The 14767-nt window shown below is 38.9% G+C and overlaps 1 long non-coding RNA gene across 1 annotated transcript; it reads right to left on the bottom strand.

Annotated features, from left to right (window-relative positions):
- Positions 1-10952: 10952 nt before the first annotated feature.
- On the bottom strand, positions 10953-12492 carry LOC114581000. Its single transcript, XR_003702800.1, has 2 exons — positions 11894-12492; positions 10953-11599 (listed from the first exon to the last, which is right to left on the bottom strand). It is a non-coding gene; the product is annotated as an uncharacterized LOC114581000 (long non-coding RNA).
- Positions 12493-14767: the final 2275 nt, after the last annotated feature.

The following is a 14767-nucleotide window of genomic DNA, read 5'->3' as shown; positions in this document are numbered from 1 at the left end:
CATTTGTCAGAGCCCTGCATGAATAATGAGGCTGAATATGAAGCTCTGATAACCGATTTGGAACTTGCAATTTTAATGGAAATTAAAGTGATTAAGATCTTTGGTGACTCTCAATTGGTGATTAATCAAGTTGCGGGAACCTATAAGGTCTTGAATCCTAATCTTTCAAAATACCACCAGTACACCCTTCACTTGCTTGAACAAATTCCTATCGTGACTCTGTATAGGGTTCCCTGTGGAAGCAATTCTGCGGCGGATGCTTTAGCAAAACTCGCAAAGGAATTCGCATGCCCAGAGAAAGATTCCATCCCTATAGATATTGAGGGTCGTAAAGCTCTCTCTCCTATAGATTTGAAATATATCAGTAAGAAACCTCTTCAAATCCTTTCTGCCTCTTCGACGACTGAAGAAGAAGGCAATTGGAGACGACCTTTAATTGATTACCTTCAAGAGGGAAAACTTCCCCAGGATAAATCTCTCTCCAACCAGATTAAGAAACGTGCCCTATCTTATGCACTAGTCAACAATTCACTGTACCGCCGATCATTCGATCAGATGTGGCTACGTTATTTAGACAAATGGGAAGCCTTGAAGATCGTTAATGAAGTTCATTCAGGACTATACGATGCACATCAATCTGGTTCAAAGATGAAACTGAGAATCAAAAGACTTGGGTACTACTGGCCTACAATGATTGACGATTACATAAATATTTAAAAGCACTGTCATCAATGTCAGGTCCATAGTGTGGTTCTACATCAGCCGCCTAATGTGTTGCACCCTACGATAGCTTCATGGCTCTTTGAAAGTTGGGGCACGAATGTTATCGGGCCGATTGACCCCCCTTCTTCGAGAGGTCATTGTTTCATATTAGCTACGACTGATTACTTTTCAAAGTGGGCGGAGGCAATTCCCCTGCGCAATGTAACATCCCACCATGTGTTAAAGTTATTTTGTAACCATATTGTATATCAATTCAGCGTACATATCCGATAATGGGTCCACGTTCAAGTCTACAAAAATCAATAGTTTCGTACGACGCCAGAACATTGATTAGAGATACTAGACGATCTATTACCCCCGGGCAAATGAATTGGCTAAGAGCTTCAAAAAAAACTTTGGTTCAAATCATTAAAAAGACCCTCAATGATAACAAACGGCAATGGGATGAGTGGTTGGTGGAGGCTTTGTGGGCTTACCGCACAACTTATAGAACCCCAACCAAATCAACTCCGTTTGCACTAGTGTATGGATCTGAGGCCGTCTTACCCTTAGAGATACAAATCCCTTCACTCAGAATTGCAGTTCAGTATCAAATCACGAATGTACAAAATGCAAAACTGCGGTTAGAAGAACTCGAAGGCCTTGAAGAGCGACGTCTCCAAGCTCAACAAAGTTTAGAGTTGTATAAATCTCGAATTGTTCAAGATCTTAACAAGTTAGTGCGACCTAGGACCTTCCAAATAGGAGACTTGGTGTTGGTTCTTCAGAGGCCTATCTTAACCCACCGAAAGTTGGGAGGCAAATTTGAACCAATTTGGGAAGGACCCTTCGTTGTAGAGACTGTCTACGAAGGAGGCTCGTATCAGCAAGTGGATTGTAAAGGAAATCACCCAATGTTACCTATTAACGGGCGATTCCTTAAGAAGTACTATGCTTGATGTAACTCATTTCGTTAATCAATAAAACTTTCCTTTCCCTTGACTTGCAATTTTGATTTAGTTCCTTATGCTCTCTTTTACTTTTTAATACTTCCGTGTTCTCCTTAAGGTTGGATCCTTCCTTCCCTTAGGATTAGACTCGCTAGTGGTGGAGTACGCCCTCTATGGCACCATCCTAGTTTGCCTGTTTTGATCCGCTGTGTGGAGCAAGTTTCCTCCACACATGACCATCACAATTAATTTGTCTATTAGGAGTAAGTCTTCTATCAGCATCCTATAGGCCTAAGGTTGGGTGAAGCCCTTCCTTAGACCCAAGGTTAGTTATTCCCTATCATGGTTTCCCCATTAATTTACCTATTAGGAGTAAGACTTCTATCAGCATCCTATAGGCCTAAGATTGGGTGATGTCCTTCCTTAGACCCAAGGTTAGGTATTCCCTATCATGATTTCCCAGTTAATTTGTCTATTATGAGTAAGTTTTCTATCAGTATCTTATAGGCCTAAGGTTGGGTGATGCCCTTCCTTAGACCCAAGGTTAGGTATTCCCTACCTTAGTTTCTCAGTTAATTTGCCTATTAGGAGTAAGTCTTCTGTCAGCATCTTGTAGGCCTAAGGTTGGGTGATGCCCTTCCTTAGACCCAAGGTTAGGTATTCCATACCTTGGTTTCAAAGTTAATCTGTCTATTAGGAGTAAGTCTTCTATCAGCATTCTCTAGACCCAAGGTTAGGTATTCCCTACCTTGGTTTCTCAGTTAATTTGCCTACTATGAGTAAGTCTTCTATCAGCAACCTATAGGCCTAAGGTTGGGTGATGCCCTTCCTTAGACCCAAGGTTAGGTATTCCCTACCTTGGTTTTCTAGTTAATCTGCCTATTAGGAGTAAGTCTTCTATCAGCATCCTGTAGGCATAAGGTTGGGTGATGTCCTTCCTTAGACCTAAGGTTAGGTATCCCTACCTTGGTTTCCTAGTTAATCTGCCTATTATGAGTATGTCTTCTATCAGCATCCTATAGGCCTAAGGTTGGGTGATGCCCTTCCTTAGACCCAAGGTTAGGTATTCCCTATCTTGGTTTCCTAGTTAATCTGTCTACTATGAGTAAGTCTTCTATCAGCATCCTGTAGACCTAAGGTTGGGTGATGCCCTTCCTTACACTCTTAATATTCTATTCAAAATTTTCATTCGGTCAACACCAATGTGTGCAGCAGAAGTTCCATCTACTAATAACATTGGAGGTCCATTTATTGACCTTATTTTTTTATGAGGTCACTCTTAACTCCTCCCTGAGTCATAAATCCTAGGATCCTCCTAATTCCTAGCCCTTAGGCTCAATCCAAATCTTAACTCAATCCAAACCCAGAACTCTTAGGCTAAAGACTTAGGTCCTCAAGCCCTTTCTAGGTGATTTTTCTTTCACCTTGAAACCCTGTCAATTGACATCTGATTCAGGATCTATTAATTTCACATTGATGTGACATGTCTCTAGTGTAAACCCTCCAAATTTGAGCTCATTTGGAGGACTCTAACCCTACAAACTTAATCCAAATCCAAAGGTTGCAAAACCTTCAAATATTTACAATCAATGACACTGGACCTTTCACCTAATGGAATTTGACCTTGGAGCCCCCTCCAAACCCTTTGACCATCTCCAATACCTTGATTTTAACTTATTAAACAATAGTCTACATCTTCCCATATTCAATTTGGCCCCGAATTTACTCAGGGCCAAATTGACCAAAATGCCCTTTAAGGGAATTTTTGGACTTTTGGCCTAGACTTGACTTGATTTGATCATCAATCTTTGAAACCTCTCTAAAGTGTTTCCAATTGACCTTTGGAACCCCTTTGACCCAACTCCTAGCCCTTGGTCAACTTGGTTGACCAAGTCAACCAAGTTGACCAAATGGCCCATACACCTTAAACCACCTAATCCACTTGACCAAGATTATCCCAATTCCCTTTGAACCCAAGGGGTGACTCCTTGGGTACCAAAGAGACCCCTCTTGGAGACCCAAGCCTTGGGCTCAATTGCGTTAGCCTTTTGGCCTGACCCAAGTGACCAAAGAGATGTCTCCTTTGAACCATCTCTCAACCTTAATCAAATTGAATCCAAATCAAGATGTCATTAGGTCCCCCTTGACCCAATGCACCTTTCTTGACCATTCGAGCCTTTGGGCCCACTTAGGTCAAGAGTTAGGCTAACCCAAAGTGCCCAAAACCACTTGGGATTGAGCCAATTTTTGTCCTAAGTCAAATTCAACTTAACCAACACTTCCATTGGGTCTCCCTTGACCTAATGCACCTCTTTTGACCAGCCCAGCATCTGGGCCCACTTTGGTCAAGAGTTAAGCTAACCCAAAAGTGCCCAAAATCACTTCGAATTGAGCCATCTTGCCCTATGCCAAATTGAACTTGATCAACACCTCTATAGGTGGCCCTAGGTCCAATACACCTTCTCCAGCCAGCCCATGCCTTAGGCTGACTTGGGTCACATTTTAGGCTAGTTCAAAATAGCCAAAACCATATGGACCCGAGCCATGAACCCAATTTCCACTTGTATTGGGTGCACCAGACCCAGACCCACCTCCTACATCAAGCCCAGGGCCTGGCCTGACTTGGGTTGAGCCCAAATCAACCCGAATCCAGCAGATTTGGATCAACCCGAGCCATCCTTAAACCTAGATCAAATTAAACCCAATTGTCACCTGCATTGGGTGGACTAGACCCAAACCTATCTCCCATATCAAGCCCAGCGTCTGGTCTGACCTGGGTTGAGCCCAATTCGACCCAAACCGAGCAGGTATGGGTCTAACCGAGCCACCAGATCAATTTAAACCTCCCTTGGCCCAATTGAGCTCACCCTAGACTCCAGCATGTCCCCATCGTTCTTTCCAGGTCAACCCAACCTAAACCCCGGCCGGTGGCGATCGGAACCAATGGAGAACAAACTCGCCATTCAATTCAGATGTTTCAAATCGTTCCCCAGAGCTCCTTCGACCTCCCAGCATCTTCCTCTACCTTCCCAAGCCATTCCTTCGATCCATTCGAGCGAACTCCGGTGAAAGCTCTCGGCGTCCCGCTCGAAGTCGTACCTCTGGCCATCCTCCAGTCCCAACATCTGAAGGAGCTATGCTCGCCATCACCTCCTAAAGCTTCCTAATAGAGCAGCTCATCCGTTGAGACTGTCTCTGCGGTAATCTCTCCATCCCAAGCTCCCTAGCTAGGTAGTCCGGTCAAGTGTGAAGGAAACCTTCACCTCAACGGATTTCCACAATTAGATTGAAGGTTTCCTCTGTCCTGATCCTCCCTATGAAATTTTGTCAAAATTCACCGACGGGATCATCCGGATCACGCCGGAGAAGCTTCACGGTCTTGGGTTCGCACGGGAGGTTGAAGATGAAATTCTGGCCGTTGATTCCAATCAACGGCGCGGATTAGATCCCGCGATCTCAGATCCCACTTAATCCTATCCGTCCGATCCTCCATTCGACGGCTACGGTTAATCCAATCGTTATCCGGTCAGCGCCAATGATTGCCCCGCCAATCACGACGCACCGCGTGTAAAGCGCCGACTGAATGTGTAATGGTCAGATTAAATTTTATAGGAAATTCATGGAAACTTCAAAAATTAATATCTACCTGCACACTTGGCCAAATTAGGTGTTCTTACGCTCAATGGAAAGGTATCAGGGAGACCTACAGAAGCCCTATGATTCCGGGTCCTAATTGCATCTGCGTTAAGTTTAATTTCAGTTTGAGTGTTATTTCAATTTTGTAATTATAATTTAATTTCAATTCCCCATGACCTAAAACTTTGGGAGATTGAATTTGAGCATGTCCCTGAAATGCCCAAATTTTATCTCCCCTGTTTGAGATGTTTAAGGGCACTTTCCCTTAATTTTGAGTTTAAGAGTCATGGGTTGACCCTTAAAATCAAAATAGGAATCAAACCTTTCCAATAGGATTTAGGGTGTGATTTTCTGTGTGATGATGATGTGTAGGATAGGGAGTTTAGAGCCAGTGATTTTGCCCCAATCCAAGCTTAGGATAGCTCACTAGGATTTTCTCAATGTGACTTAGAGTTCACCTTAGGTGGCTTGGTTAGCCACCTTAGACTATTCCATTTAAGTCCAAATTTGGTGTGTTTAGGCCTTGGGATGAGGTGATCCCATGGTCCAAATTTCATCAGGTTTGGAGCTCATTTGGTCCACCAAATAGGAGACATAGTACTCCCTTGCTAGAATTACCCTTTAGCCTTAATAATATTTTAATAAATCAAGCTTAATTCCTAAAATTCCTTAAAATACCTCTAACTGACCCTAATTGATCTATTAATCAGTAGAAATTCAAATCCTATTAATTTAGCTTTATAAACCACTTTAATTTAATTTTAATAAAAATCAGTCTTTAATAAGTATTAATTAATTAAAAATCATTAAAAATTCAAAAAAAATCTTTAAACTCTTGTTAATCTCCCCTTAGATCATTTCTGATCTTTGAGGTTGATTTCAAGAAGTTTAGAACTCATTTGGGTTCAAATCATTAAAAGGGACCCTTGAATTAAGTTAATTAGAAAATTCTAGTAAATACCCTAACTTGCAAAATTCATTAGAAATTGTAGAAAATTCTAAATCAATCAAACTCAGTGGCTAATGACTCATATTAAAATCTAGTGTTTTCTAAAAAATATCATACCCCCAAAATCTTGTCAAAGTCAAAAAGTCAACATTTTGGTTAACCTTAGGTCAAAACGGGTTAAAACTTCTAAAAATCATGACTTTTGATAGGAAACTCCAAATTGAGTGTGCCACCTGTCTAATAACTCATAATTAGATCTAGTATTTATTAAAAATCTGGAATCCTTAAGATTAACTCTAATTTTAAAAATCAAATTTTGACCCCTTAGTTAGCATATCCGGATAACCTCCAAAATTCATTAACTCTCTCAAACTTCAGAATTCTCCTAATAGGTGAATAAAACTCTTAACCAATCCTTTAAAATCAGTAAACAACTCCCCTTAATAATAATCTACCCCTCTTAATTTCAACAAATTTAAATTAACTTAATCAACCCCGATTGCTACTGGGTAACCCAGGTCTACTAGGCTATTAGCATAGCCCCAAGGAATGTGAAATAAATTTCACGGCCTCGGTGTGAAACAAAGGTAGTAATCAATTAACCCTTAAAATACATTTAAATAAAATTCTTATTATATTAACATTTAAACTTTAATCTAAATTCTCTTTTAAGCCTTAACAAACTCAGAATTTTTAGATAACTTTAACTAATCACCCGACCTAGGATCTACCCCAGCCACACGACCTTTTACACACACTGTAGATGGTTTGCTAGGATAACCAACTCTAGATCTAGGTTAGGATGATATTTACTTTACCGCTGTGTGCCGAATTTTTCATGATTTTACTGCATGTTGTGGATGAAATTGCTTTGCTGTGTCTGTTTACTTTTTCTGCAATATGTGGATGGTTGATGTGTTTGGCTACTAAACTACCCCTAGGATAGGTACGATCTGGATGTTCATACAGTTTTCTGCAGATAGCCACGCTCATGCAGGGTAATAAAAAGGGGGCTAAATCAATAAAAAAATATCAATTGTTATAAATGCTTGCACATGTGCTTTAGCTGCTAAAGCCCCCAAATAAAAAGAGCGTGGCCAATATGTTTACTTTCTTTTCTGCATATATATAACTGTTTGGGAATAAATATATCTTGATTTATTAACTGCTTAAGATAACCTTGCAGGAGAGCCTAGAATTTTGATTTGGTATAAATATAATTTCAATAAGTGTTAAGTGTTGTGAAAGTTAGATTTTGAGTTGGGATACATATGTTCAAAGTTTGGACTCTGAAGAGAAAAGGACACCCCTTAAGGGAGTGGCCCTTTTCTATTTAGAGATTTAAATTTGGATCATTTATTTCCTACCCAAAGAGGAAAGAGTGGTCTTCCCCTCAAAGGAAGTGTCATCTTATTCATTTGGATAGTCTACTACGAAGAATCCAAGGAGCCTGAAGGAGAATAGATTGAAGAATTGAAGACAGAAAGTATCACATTTAAAACTACTTGATCACTACTAGGTTTAGAATCCGGATTGTTGTCAGTGATGCCCGACCACTTTACTTTTTGCAAAATTCTAATTTGTAATAAGCAAGGCAACTTTGCCTATGGACATTTATTAATTAATTCGTTTATACTTGATGTGTTGAAATGATTGCCTCTAGGATTGCCTGCTTTTTCTAGCTTTTTGGCGTTTGTGTGCCGCTTTTGTTTTCGCCTAGATATGTGAGACTGTGAGAGTGTGAAAATTTGTATACTCGTAATCTTAAAATTTAAAATTTTAGTGAGTATAAATAATATAGAAAGATAACGAATTTAGGAAATTAGCCAGGGATCGACCCCAGGGTCGTATGCAAATTTCGGCATTACTCTTTCCTTGATTTAGACCCTTCCCCGCCTACGGGTAGAGTCCGGATAGTCTGACTTATGAGGACGAGGTGCTGGACCTGGGGAAACCCAGTCTTCTAAAAAATTATTTTCTAAGCTATTTTTAAAATTTCAAGCATACTTGATTTGAAGTTGTCAACTAGCACGCATCACATTAGAAACAAATTAAAAGAGTCCAAATTTTAATTGCATTAGTACTTAGAATTTTACACCCAACATAAGTCAAAGGGGTCAATTAGGGAAATCTCTAGATGTCGGCCCCAACTCTCCGAAACCTTTAAATAAAACGTCCCTACCACTTTTTCATAAAAGACCAGACTCATCTCTTTTAAATCGATTAGGTGGTTAGCTGGCTCCCTAATCCAGGCCGGGGTAAGTTCAGGTTCTGCACTGCATTAGTTAGGTTCGAACGACTGTGGTCCAGTGTCCAAATTAGATTTAGAATCCAGTGCAGATTTTTGATTTAATCCTTCACTATTTTTTTTATTTACAGAAAATTTAATGAGTTTTCTTATTTAAAACCACTACATTCTCTATCTACAAAATACTTCAGTAGTTTCCCTGAATAACTTATTATAAGAAATCACTTGTTGAAGTCATTCTGTTGTATAGTTTTTTTCTTATCATTTTAAGGTTACATGTAAAACTCTTTTTATTTCATATTATAAAAGCTTTTTTAGGCTAATAAACTCTAAAATTTTGAGTATAGCATTTATAATTTTTCTTTATTTATTTTAATATTAGCCAATAGTGAAGACCAAAACATAACACAAATTGTTGAAACTTTTGAAACAAGCAAAGAGAAAACTTTGGTGCTGCGATTGAAATCAAAATAAAAATTGAGTTTTAAAACTTTAATCCAAACTAATTAAGTCTATTTTTTAACTATTACATTCTTCATCGAATACTACTCCAAGCAGGCAAGCAATCTCTAGCACAATCATTCCTTAATTATCTTTTTTTTTTTTTGTACATTCATTTAAGTATTCTCATTTTTGCCATACTTAGTTTAGTTTTCATTATCGATGATTTTTTTTATCTTCAAAACTTATATCATACAACATAGACAACTTGATTGCAGTTTATAAAATTTATTTTTATTTGAATGTTCCACCTAGAAACCACCTCTGCCTTTGCCTCCTCCAGTTGATTCATCTTGACTATTGTAGGGACCAAACCTTGTTGAGGTCCCCACACTATAATATTTTACCAAATAAGCACCCATATATTCCTATAACTAATTCTCTTTGTAACCATATTTGTTAACGGCGAATAGCATGCCACGGCACAAAGGTCACTTTGAAACCATGGAGCATAGTGCACGGTGCGACGACGCGCGCCATTTTGAATATTTTTTTTTTTTTTTTTTTTTTTTTTTTTTTTTTTTTTTTTTTTATTTTTTTTTAATTTTTTTTTACGCGCCATTTTGAATATGACATAAACTATATATGAATTATAAAATAATAAGCATGAATATGAAATATCATTAAACTGAAAGATAAACTATCATAATAATAAAAGATAACTATAGTCATATATGTTCAAGTAAACAACACCCAAATATCTCATAATTCAAAATATTACAATCATTTTTTAAAGGTCAATGATTTTATAAGAATTTAATCTACTCTTCATGGGAATCGTCATCATCAACAAATATCACAAAAATTTCATTATCTCATTAGCATGATGTTCTACTTCATAGTCCTATTCATCACCCTCATTCTCATTCTCAATATCAACAGTATCATGCCTAGATGAAGATTCCTTTTCTTTCCCTTCAGATCTTTCCCAAATGTTGTGGCTTTTATCATAAATATCACTAGCCTTAGCAACACTTATCCAAGTTAAATCTTCTTCAATATTTTGGATGGTCAAGCACCTAGAATATCATCTGTAATCCACATCAAAATCATCTCCTTTATCAAGGTTTGAAATTTGATGTTTCATTAATCTGTTCTTTTAGATCTTTTTTTTTTTTTGCAACATGGATGCCTTAATTTCAGATTTTACATGTTTGGGACAATTAGAGCAAGGTCTACCATTCCTAAAACCCTCAACTAGATATTGTTTGTGGCGTGTAATTCTTCTTTTATTATTTTGCCACAAAAAATACATGTGAGATAGTTGTTATCGGATTCATTTGTCAGTATTGTATATTTCCATGATAGATTTATTTTAAAGATTGAATTGAATCTGACATTTTATGATCACCTAAAACAAGCAAATTCAAATAAATAAAATTTTAAAAAGATTTGTCATTAGGGAACAACCATATCCATTAGAATTAGATGAATAAAATTAATGTAAACTTGTAAAAGATTTGTGGAAACATTAACAAAAACAAAAACTCGAAATAACAAGTACAAACAATGACAAAATAACAAGCAAAGTTAGAATCAATTAGCATAAAAGGGCCAATAAAACAGAATGCCACGTGTTGTTAAAAATACATAGGAAGCAGATGTTGGCATACTTGATATTTGATATCACCTTATATTTAAGATACCTTTTTATTTTAAGAAGTGAATGCGACTGTAAGATGGAAGTCTTACTTCTTCAAATAACACTATGGGTTGATAAATTTCCGCTCAAATGGGCGGCACCCCATCTAAAGCACAAGAGATCATCTACATTCAAGCACCAAAATAATAATTGTAAAGTCCCCAAAACTAGTTTCTCTTGTGTAGCTACTTGAATGCTTCAACATTGGGGTTTAAAAAAAAAAACCCTCATCACTTATGGGAGCTGCTCATTATAGATCAGCTAATACCAAGATCTCCAACTGAAAAATACATTCTTCAATCCACCTCTAGAAATTTATAAGAATAAAATCCAACCAAAAATATTTTATCATACAATTCAATAAATCTCGAATGTCTTTATAATAGCTCAAGCGCTTGCACACGAAGAACAAAGGAACATTTAGAACCCGCCTGAAATCACAGGCAGTATAAAGAATGAAGCACTAGCAATTGACTGTTTGACTCATCTGAGATAGACCATCAAACTTACAGTCTTATTTCAATAAATCTCCATGAAAAACCAATAGCTTCATCACAACAATAGTCAAACAAACTATCAATCCATTCAGATCTAGTTCTAAAGTGCAAATCATATCACATCTTAAAGAGATCAGCTAATATGGCTCCTAATAAATGGCTAGCTCAAGAAAAAACTACTACCAACAAAAATAAAAGGTCAGCTCAACAGCAATGTACTTGATTGATTGAGGGGCCTCCGACGAAAACAAAGCGGGATCAGGCGATGCTCATGCGTGAATGACGGCATGTTGAATCAGGCGACTCATACCTGAACAAGGTTGTGCGGACTGCGGAACCAGGCGAAAGCTCGTGCATGAACAGGTAGCGTGCGAAATCAGACGTGCGGACTGCAGAACCCGTCATTTCTCTTCTCTTTGTGCATGAACAGTCCGGGAGGTGAGGTTTGTGAACTTAAGGCAATGGATGAGCAATCTAATATTTATCAAGTACTTTTAATATATTTAAAAATTAAAAAATAAATTTTTAGGTCTTTTTCTATCTTTCTTAACATAAATCAAATCTAATACATCTATTTTCCAACCAAATCATTAGTAGGCTCCTATTTTATGTCACCAAATCATCTAAGGCCGCTCCCTCTAATCTTATCTTTCATTGGAGCTATTTCAACATTTTCACGTATATGCCCATTTTGTATCCTATTTCTTGTTCACCTCCATAATCCAGCCAAAACAGAAGAGAATATATATATATATGTTAAATCATTACCTGTCGAGGCCATCCCGATATCCTGCGCTGAATGATCGCAAATCTCGCTCAAATCCAATCTGCAGTCTGCAATGCGTCGATTCTTCCTGTCACTCACATGCGGAGATCTGATCTGTTCGCATTGTTAAAAGCCCGGCGAATGAAGACCTCGGCTTGTCCTCTCGTTAACAACTCATCCAGCAAGCCTTCGATCTCCTCCTTCATACCTCATCCTCTGCTCCCTTCGATCTCCAACTGCAAAACTCAAACCCGCAAGCCTCACGACCTGAGCTTTCCTGCTTCGACCGAGTCCAATTAGGACCCCGTAGCCACCTCCGATCCCCTATCACCTGCTTCTCGACCTTCCTCCCTTCTCCATCTCATACGACCTAGCCGAACCATCCGAGATCCCATCGCCGCTTCCATTCGCAAAGCCAATGCTTCTTCCCATATCTATTCAAGCCGACCAAACTCCACCTTGCTACAGAACCCTAGCTGCTTAACCTCACTGTCCCAATCACAGGTCAACCCAATTCCAACCATATCCACCGCAAGACTTAGCCAAATTGAGCTCTAGCCTTGCCCGACCCCCTGGTTTCTCCAGCCCAGAGAGAGAGAGAGAGAGAGCTTTATCCCTACCCCCTCGGAATTTTTATTGCGTCCTCCCACTTGACGTAGAGATACATCCTCCCACCGTCAAAAAACTCGGTTTTTGCTCGGTATTACTAGGTATTATTTGATAATAACAAGGAATATCATCATGTGAAGACCAATACCGAGTTAGACCGAGCTGTACCGAGCAATACCGAGCAATACAAAAAATACCGAGTTCTTTCTAGGAAAAACTAGGTATTTTTTTGTATTGCTCGGTATAGCTCGGTATAACTCGGTATTGGTCTTCACATGATGATATTCCTCGTTATTGTTTGGTATTGCTCAGTATTTGCTCGGTATTTTCATTTTTTAGCGCGAATTTAGCTCTGGGAGGACGTATCTCTACGTCAGGTGGGAGGACGCAATAAAACTTCCTACCCAACGTCCCTTCCGCCATATCCGCAGCCCCGATTTCTCTATCCCAGGCCCGACCCTCTCTTTTGCAAACAATTATTACGTCCTATGACCCGCCAATAACATGTCGCCACATGCTCTTACTCTTTACCGTGCGGTCCGACGACTTGACCCGGAACGGAACCCAGGAATGCTATGTTCGCGATTTTCTCAGTAATGCTCGGTATTTGCTGGGTATTGCTTTGAAAAAATGAGAAATACCGCTCTGTAAAGATCAATACCATGCAAATACCGAGTTGTACCGAGTTTTTTTACAACTCGGTACAACTCGGTACAACTTGGTACAACTCAGTATTTGCTCAGAATTTGCTCGGTATTGCTAGGGATTTGCTCGCTATTGCTAGGTATTGCTAGAAAAAACTCGGTACAACTCGGTATTTGCTCGGTATTGGTTATTTTCGAGCAAAATCGACCAATACCTAGCAATACCGAGCAATCTTGGGTCCGTTCCGGGTCGGATTGTCGGGGCGCGCGGTAAATAATGAAAACGCGTGGCACTATTCTACTGGCGGCCAAACGTAGAGTTGCGTGCGTTCACCGGACCAAATAAAAGTTCCTCTTTTGCCGTGAAATCCATCAGGTCCCCTCTCTCTATTTTTTTATTATTATTCATGTAAATTATAATTAATATTAATTTTAATTTTAATGTTATATTGCTAATAGATAGTATTGTGTAACTTTATTATTATATATTACAATTAATTTTAGTATTATAAGCAAGGCTTTGAAAACCGGACCGGTCAATGAACCGGAAGGAGAGGTTAGCGGTTTGATGGTTCAACTGGGGTTGAACCGGGGTTGAACCGGATGACGTAATAAATATTTATTATATTTAAATATTATAATAAAATCATATACACAAATTAAAACCCAAGGTAAAAAAACTACAACATAAAAAATGCAAGGTAGAAAACTATGTCAGATAAAAAACTACATGGTAGAAAACAGCAAGCAAAGCTTTCTTTTTCAACTTACTGCAAAAATTCTCAAACAAGTAGAACTCTCGGCCGGGCTTCATCCACCTTCAGATACCTTTCTCATTCCCCCATATGGCCATATAAATAGTAGAAGAAAAGAGAGATGAAAAATAAGTAAATAACCGAAAAACACAGAGATCGAAGGGAAAAAGATAAAAATAATAGATCAGTTAAGTGCAATGGGCATCATTCAGCTCACGAGGCTCACATTCGCATTCCCTCTTCCTAACAAAATCTAATCATTCCGTTCGGCACCAGCTCGAAAGCTGTTTCGCGCCATTTTAACTTAATCTGCAACTGAGCACACTTAAAGGCCACTGCTTTCCCATTGATTTCTTCAACTGAGGCTGGAATCGGTCTAGGGTTATATTGCCTCCCTTGCAGTAACAGACGGATTGGTGTAACCATGGCGTCGACGCTGTTAGCTTTGCACGTCGGGGAAGAAGTGGTCGAAGGCTTCGAATGAATTTTGTTTTCCCTCCGTTGAAGCTCGAAGCCGAAGAGTTGAGCAGACGTCGACGCATTTTTTTTTCTTTCCGCGTATAAGCTTTCCGACGGGTTATAAAAAACCGGGACCGGTTCGGCGGTCGAACCGCCGGTTTGAACGGGTTTATCCCGATTTTCTGCAAAACAAGTTTTCATTTGTACCGTAACCGGCCAATCAACTGGTTCGCGGTTCAACCGGTTAAACCAGTCGGTCCGGTCCGATTTTAAAAGCCATGATTATAAGTATATATAGAGAAGATTTAAAAAAAGAAAGAAAAAGAAAAAAATATAGAAAAGAAAAAAAGAGAAGTATTTTTGTACTTTTTTGCCACCCGTCGTCGGTGTCACCTCACCGACCACCAAG

The sequence above is a fragment of the Dendrobium catenatum genome, unplaced genomic scaffold (genome assembly GCF_001605985.2).
Source record: "Dendrobium catenatum unplaced genomic scaffold, ASM160598v2 fragScaff_scaffold_1468, whole genome shotgun sequence".
Taxonomy (NCBI): Eukaryota; Viridiplantae; Streptophyta; class Magnoliopsida; order Asparagales; family Orchidaceae; genus Dendrobium; species Dendrobium catenatum.
This window is presented reverse-complemented; position numbering and strand designations above follow the sequence as displayed.